Consider the following 5,927-nt stretch of genomic DNA (forward strand, 5'->3'; position numbering starts at 1 on the left):
TCTGAGCCCGTTTTGCTTCACCAGGCATGAACCTCCCCTTTTTTCTGCCAGAAAACCAAGTACTGTATTTTGTGCATTTGTATATTGTATGGAAATGTCCGTAGTGCTGCTCACAACTGTCCACAGGAGCTTTACTAACAGTTAGTGTAGATACTTATTTTATCTCCCAAAATCAAGGAAAATAATGGAAACAGACTAACCTGGCAAAGTTAAAACTGCACTGAAAACAGTCGTGAGGGTGGGCAGGGCTGGGGGTGCTCGGAGAGGAGGTGGGGGGTGGTTGGGGGGTTCAGCAGATCCCAAGGGATCAGGAACCCCTGGAGCCAGGGCTGTTCCCTCTCAGCACCTTCAGAGAAACCTGGTGCAGGGAGGTGGGTGGGACAGAGTCCTTTGAGCAAGGTGGTTTCTCAATAAGTCTCTCAGATGTTTTTCCCAGTCTGTGACCTGACAGTTTTCTCCTAAAGCCTCTCCCGGTGCCGTTTGTAACAGGTTCAGCTTAGGCTTTTTACAGAAATTTGTTTTAAAATAATTTTATTTTTTTTTTAAAAAATTCTCTGTTTTACAAGGAGTTCTTGTGGAGTTCTGGCATCTAGGTGAAAACTCCTTTTTACAAAGCCTTTTGACTCTCCTTTCAAAGCTGCTGGATGCTTCTCATCCCACCCACGCTCGGCAACTCGGATTTGAGAAGCTTTTTTGCTCGCTGCTTTCACCAAAAACTAAAGAACCTTCATTGGCAAAGTGACTTCAGTTGTCAAGGTAACGTTGTACCTGGTTTTCATGTGAAGAGTATTTGGAAGTTTTAATCTCTCTTCTTGGTTTTGCAAATATCTACGTCAAGTGCCGATACTTCTTTGTATTACGATATCAAGTTACTGACGTTGTGAGGGCCACACATTAATGATGCTGTAGCTGCTATATTTATTTAAATGGAGATGGACAATTACTGCACTAAGGAATGAGGAGAAAAGCAAGGAATCAAGGTTAGTTAGATATCTTGGGTTTTTTTTCAAAAGAGAAATAATGGTGTGAAATATCAAGTGTAACAAAGGGTGCTGTCATTTTAACTGAGATTAAATAGCCAGATATTCTTCTTTTGTTTAAAAACATATATATTTTGATGTTTGCAGTTTGGGGGTGGGGGGTCGGGATAAATGGTACCTCATCTGTGGTGGCAGTTTCCAGTATATTTTCAGAGTATATGGATTTCTTTTATTTTTGTACCTGCTCTCCTTTAAAAAGAAAAAAAAAATTCTCAGATTTTATGTGCCGTTTGAGGAAATCTTGAGTGGCACAGCAGATCCCCCCTCTCCTGGTGGGAGCTGGCTGTGGATAGTCCAGAGAGGGACGTGGGCACAGGCTGATGATTCTTCTTGCTTTGCAGACACCGGGTTTATGCCTGTCGGGAAAAGCAGTTCCCGGCTCCTCAGACACTGAGACCTCACTTGTACTTAACAAGTGCCACTAAGTGCTCCCGTGGTGGGAGCAGCCCCAGGGCTGGGCCAGGAGTGGCTGTAGGGTATTGCTGGAATGGTGCTGGCCATGGGGATGGACCCTGGGGTGCCATCAGTGCCCCTCCTCACCTGGAGCCAGCTGTGCCCAATCCTGCCATCTGGCCACTGGTAGATCCACAGTTGGAGGGAACCCTGGAATGTTTTGTGGTCGAGGCATTAAACTTGTGACATCTGCAGACAGACCGAGTGACTCCCTAAGTCGCCTTTTCTCCTTGGTAGGGATTTCAGCCGTGGTCATTTGACTCAGGATCGCTGTGTCACTGTTCAATGTGTCATCTGGTTACACGTGTCCAAAAGTTATTTTTATAGGGTTCATTCCGGCATCCTTCTGGAAGTTTGTTTGGCCACAGAAATGGGTTTTCAGGAGTTAAATGGGTTTCTGGAAGCTGTCAGTCAAATTATTTCAAGATGCTCTTGGTCCTCAATGATTTTCACTTATTCATGTATGAATTCTTGTCCTAAAAAATGCTCAACATGAAATACCAGACAGTCATCTGCTGTACAAATTCCAGCTACAAATACTGGTGTTCTACTAGTCTTAAAGTTCACTCTGGTGAAATTCCAAGCTCAAGCTTGAGGCCTTTTGTTTTTCTACACTTTCTTCATATCTTGTCCTGTTGTGATATTTTCCCTGTTTTTTGAACTGAGGGTTTAGAACCTTTCTCGAAGCACTTTTATAACCCAAGAAATCACAAGCTCAGATTATGTATGTCAGACCTGTAAATTCAGTTTTCAGAGGAGGTTGTTTCTAAATGGCCATCGTGGTCTCTGGCCAGGCCAGGCTGATGCCCTGTCCCTTTCAGTGCCGTGGGGTTTTGTGGCTGCTACTGGCAGGTTGGTTGGATCTATTGAAAAAATCAAAGGGAAAGATTCCTGTCTTTTTCTACCCAAAGATGGTACTTTAGGTTGATGCTGGGTGTCAGAATATCATTTTTATTTTGGCACATGTTGAAATCCAACTTCACTTAGCCAATTCACTCCTGGTTTTTATACAATATCATGGTTAGAGCTTGAGCTCGTTGATGCTTTCTGCTGGTAGAAGATTTTGTACTTTCTGTAGTTGAGGTATGAGCGAGATGGATACAGGATCCTACATTTTACCTCCCAAGCAGAGTCTTAAGAATCCTGATCTGTGTGACACTAAAACCCAAACTGTTGTCCCTGACTAGGCAAAGGTGCATGTGGAGGGGAAGGAGTTGTAAGCGAGAGGTTTGTGAGGGGAAAATATCAAAGCATGGGTTTGGCAGAAATGAGGGTGCTGGGGAGACTCCATCCATCTCTGCACCCCACGTGCCCTGGCCTTTCAAATCCTGTCTGAGGTACCCCCTCACCTGCCACGGGTCGTTACTGTAGGGTTCTTTTCAAACAAAGCAGTTCCACTGTTTAAAACTTGGAATGACTTTTATTTTTTTTTTAAGCAAGACAGTCCTCAGAAAGTGCCTTTTTAGAAGATGGTGCTGTAGATTTTTATTTTCCAGTTGTACGTGGCTGCAAATTTAAGATAAATTATTGAAAAATGCCAAGTGTTTGATAGTATCTTTTAGGTACTTTCAAGCATCAGCTTCTCTGAGTCAGGACCAAGAATAACCAGGAAGGTGTTTTCCTTTGGAGGGAGAGGCATTGAGGAGCGATCACCAAATTCAGCTGGTAGGCTGGGCTTGGGCTGGGTTTGGTCAATGTGATTTGCCTCTTCATATTGAGGGGGTGTGGGGTTTAGGGTGTGGGAGAAGCTCTAGGGATGTGGTTAGTGTCCAAAGGAATCCATAGCTACTGGAGGATGTCATCTCTTAGGGGTAGAGACATCCCAAAGATCAAGACAAACTGAAAGGTGTCTTAGGAGGATGTCTTAAGGATGGCTTAGGAGATGGTGGGTCCTCACATGGCTTGTGTGTGTCCAGGAGGAATGTCATGGATCACTGGGTCCTTCTGATTCCCAGCTGGGAGTTGGGTGCTCTGGATGGGAGTGGGTTGGGGGGTGGGGGGTGCCATGGAGGGGGTGGGTTCCTGGTGAGTTTGGTGAGCGTTCCTCCAGTCAGGAAAAGCTGTAGACTAGACTATTAAACACTGCACCTCAGTAACCTTGTAATGCTGCATAAAGTAATAATAATAGCAAAGTTGTGCTTTGATGACACTGTAATGTGCTTGCACATGCCTGCAAAAAACACACACTTCCCTTTCCTTTGGTCTGAGTAGCAGTTATGGGACTTTTCTTTTATGATGAGCCTCGTCCTTTCTTGTGATATTTCTGTATATTTATTGGTGGTCTGTGTGCAGCTCATAGGTCTGTGTGTCTGCTCTGTGTGTTGCTTTTAACACTTTATTTTTAGGCGGGAGAAGTTTCTGAATGTTTTGGTTTTCTTTTCCGAATTCAGCTTAACCAGTCGTGTTTGAGAGGAGCCAATAAACCCACTCACCATAGACAGAGGCTTCATTGGTACCTTGTTTCTTTACAACTAAAATGATTTTGTGCATTTTATTACTGTTTATAACGTTGGGCATTTAAGATGTGGAATAACTTGACATCAGTCAGGGTAGGTTTGAATATCAGGAGCTTAACTCGCAGAACTCGCTGAGTAATTCCAAGTGGTATCTTTGCAGGAATGGGTACATGTCCAGATTTTTTCTGGGAGCAAGCAGAGCTTCTGGACATCCTCAATGAAATACGTAGGGCCCAGAGTGCCAGCGTGGGGCAGTGCCCCTGCTGAGTGCTCACACCTCCTTGTGAGGGGACGCTGCCCGAGGACCTGCGGTGCAGCCCCTGCTCCGCTCCCCAGACACAAGTTGACTCTTTTTGCTCTGTAATTTCTTCTGATTCAACTTCGAGACGTGAGTCTCTTGTAGTTTGTTACCAACTTTCTTGTCTTATTACAGTGCCCAATGCCACTGTGTTGGTATTTAAGCTTGCCATGATGTTCAATTGTTTTATATTCCCAATTTCTTAGTGTTACTAGAGTAGGGTTTAGAAAGCATTTTTCAGTCTAAGTTCTGAGCCAAAACTGTGTCTCCTGTCCTTTTTAGTAGTAGCTGTTTTTATCTTTTAGACTAAAAAGGGCCAAAAATCTTGCACCATCAGCTTGTTTGCAGCAATATTCTCCATCTCCTCCCTCACCTGTGAACTGGTTTGTTTCTCCCTACATTTAGCTAATACTGGAGCTGTTGAGATTTAGAAGGAAGTTGCTGCCTTTTCTTTCTATCAAAAGAAATGACAGAAGAACCTGACAAAGCAGGTTTCTGTTGGACGTAAATCTCTTGCCTTGGTGTCAATGAGCTGCTGCACACGAGGTTTAATTCCAGCAGAAATGTTTCTGTTTCAGTCATTTGAGGGTGTATGATGATGTAAAGTATCCAAATTAAATAGGAGCTAATAAACCACTGAAAAGAGACACTACTAAAATACTTCAAATTAAAAAAAAAACAACCAAACAGCAAATCAAAACACCCCAAGGAGCAGCTGTGGGTGGACAGGGAGGGCCTTGTCAGGGAGATGGAGAACCTGTGGGACATTGAGATCCTGCAGCTGCTGGGGCAGCTCTGCAAGAGGAAGAAAAGTGTTGGAAAGAGGCAGCAAGAGCAGACTCAAAGTAACAGAGCCCAGTAGAAGTTATTCAAACTGCTTTAAAAATCATCAAGTGGGAGAATCTAAATGGAATGTTGAAGCTGATAAAGAGGCAGCAGAGCCTTCTTTGCTTCCTGTACTAAAGAAGTTTGACAGCTGATGTTTTCCTTCAGTACCTTTCAGTACTTGAAGGGCCCTTTGATAACAATGAGGATGAACTTTTAGCAGGGCTTGTTGCCATAGGACAAGGGGTGATGGTTTTAAACTGAAGGAGGGTCAATTCTGATTATATCTAAGATGCTTTTTATCATGAGGGTGGGGAGGCCCTGGCACAGGTTGCCCAGAGAAGCTGTGGCTGCCCCATCCCTGGAAGTGTCCAAGGCCAGATTGGACAGGGCTTGGAGCAACCTGGGACAGTGGAAGGTGTCCCTGGGTTGGAACTGGATGACATTTAAAAGGTCCTTTCCAACCCAAACTATTTTCTGATTCTGTGATCACATGAGGAGAAAAGCATTTTCCTGTGTATTTTAACGGTGCCTGTTCTCCTCCAGGACTGTGCTGTGAGCAGGTGGCAGTGCCTGGAATAGCTGCACCCTGAAATCAAACTGTGGTTTATCCAGACCTTGGAACTCCTTTACTTGGATCAAACCGGGTGCAGGTTCCAGTAGATTGGTGCTACCTGAACCAACAGACCCGAGGGGCTTCTGAGCAATATCTGACCCCTCCAGCCAACACAGAAGCCCTGACAGATTCCTGGTTGCCCTGAGGTGTGTCTGGCTCCCGGGAACAGCAGCAGGCAGGGGTAGAGGTAATTCTGCTGCAGCACTACAGTTGCTCTGCTCCTCCTCAGCTCTTGCCTC

This window comes from Pipra filicauda, unplaced genomic scaffold (assembly GCF_003945595.2).
Source record: "Pipra filicauda isolate LSUMZ 115617 unplaced genomic scaffold, ASM394559v2 scaffold232_size1229904_pilon, whole genome shotgun sequence".
Taxonomy (NCBI): Eukaryota; Metazoa; Chordata; class Aves; order Passeriformes; family Pipridae; genus Pipra; species Pipra filicauda.